This window comes from Protobothrops mucrosquamatus, unplaced genomic scaffold (genome assembly GCF_001527695.2).
Source record: "Protobothrops mucrosquamatus isolate PMUCROS unplaced genomic scaffold, P.Mucros_1.0 scaffold4279, whole genome shotgun sequence".
Taxonomy (NCBI): domain Eukaryota; kingdom Metazoa; phylum Chordata; class Lepidosauria; order Squamata; family Viperidae; genus Protobothrops; species Protobothrops mucrosquamatus.
Genome location: NW_015390195.1, coordinates 31,494 through 33,315, shown reverse-complemented (window position 1 = coordinate 33,315; position 1,822 = coordinate 31,494).

Genomic DNA, 1,822 nt, shown 5'->3' with positions numbered 1-1,822 from the left:
CAGGCTAAACTTAGACCTTCCAACATAATCTTAACAGACTTCCAAAACTCCAAGGTGTGTGTAAAGGGGGAGGCCACCCTTACTGTACAACACAAGAGTTTTGAGGGTCCCTTGGATGTGTTGGTTGTTGGGGGTGACAGAACGAGTCTTATAGGACTCGATTGGTTTGAGGCCTTGGGAATTCAGGTTACTGGCTTGCGTAGCTTGCAAATGTTAAGCCTAGCAGAAGTCTGCAAGGAGTTTGCAGATGTGTTTAGTTCACAGCTTGGATCCTTCAAGGGGCCTCCAGTCTCCTTACGACTTGACCCCAACATCACACCTATTAGGGTTAAAGCTAGAAGAGTACCCTTTGCATTAAAAGGGAAAATTGATGCTGAGTTGGATAAATTGATCCAACAAGGCATTTTAGAGCCTGTGGATTCAAGTCCATGGGAAACACCCATAGTTACGCCTCTTAAGGCTAATGGGGATATTAGAATATGTGCTGATTACAAGTGCACTATTAACAAGGCACTACAACAGCATGCATACCCTGTACCAGTAGTCAGCCACATTTTGGTTTCCCTCAAGGGGGGGGCGAGTTTTTGCAAAGCTTGACTTGGCACAGGCTTATCAACAGTTACCTGTTGATCAAGCGGCTGCCGAGGCACAGACCATTGTAACGCATAGGGGTGCATTCAAGGTCAAGAGACTGCAGTTTGGGGTAAATGTTGCACCAGGCATTTTCCAAAGGATCATGGAAAGCACACTTAGGGGCATTCCTGGGGTTTGTCCCTACTTTGATGATGTTCTTATTGCTGGAGAATCCATTCAGAACTTAGCAGAGAGATTGAGGGCTGTGTTGCTTCACTTCAGAAGAGCAGGCCTAAAACTTAAGAAAAACAAGTGCAAAATAGGGGTCACTTCTACAGATTTTTGGGGATTCAGAATAGATGCCCAAGGTATTCACCCTGCTGAATCAAAGTTAAAGGCCATACAGCAGGCTCCTAGCCCTAAAACTAAGGGTGAACTGCAGGCTTTCTTAGACCTTCTAAACCAGGGCTTTTCAACCGGTGGTACGCGTACCACTTGTGGTACATTAATGAGTGGCAGGTGGTACGCAGCCCTGCCTAGCCAAGTGTAGTGGGGGAGGGAAAGAGCCAGCACAGGCAAGGACTTACTGTGAGAGAGTCCTCTGGAGCTGCAGAGGAGCTGGGGCAAGGCAAAGGCCCCAGGCGCACTTCTGGCTCACCCTCCCCCATGAGAAAGGAGGAGGAGGGGGGCAGAGACAGGAGAGGCTGTAAAAGGAGGCAGTTTGGGTGGGAGAGGGAGAGGAAAAAAAAGCAGCAGCCTTGGGAGGAGGTGGAATCAGCTCTAGCTGCACCGAAGGGAAAGAAGGAGGAGGAGGAGGAGGGTGGGAGGAGAGGAGAGGAGATCAAGCAGGCCGGCCATGAGCTGATCTACAACCCCTGTGGCAGCCACCTGTGCTGGCAGCAACAAACAGGGAAGAAATGCAGTGGGGGAGGGGTGGCTCTCCAAGAGGAATGAAAAAAGGCAGCAATGGCTGGAGGTGAGGCAGGGAGGAGGGAGGGAGGGATATGGAGAGTGGAAGGATTCTTATGTGCTTTTGTGAGTTTGAAGTTATGGGATTTGTGCAATGTGGGCTTTGTGTTCTTAAGGAGTGTTTGGCAATTTCTATTTGGCTGATGTCTCATGTTAGCTTCTATTGCTCTGCTGTTGTTAGCTGTAAGTTTTGCTGCAAGGGATTTTGAAGTATTTTTCTCCTGAATGGATTTTGCCTGTAGCATTCCTTTACTTATGAATGGAGCCATTTGGGGAGGCT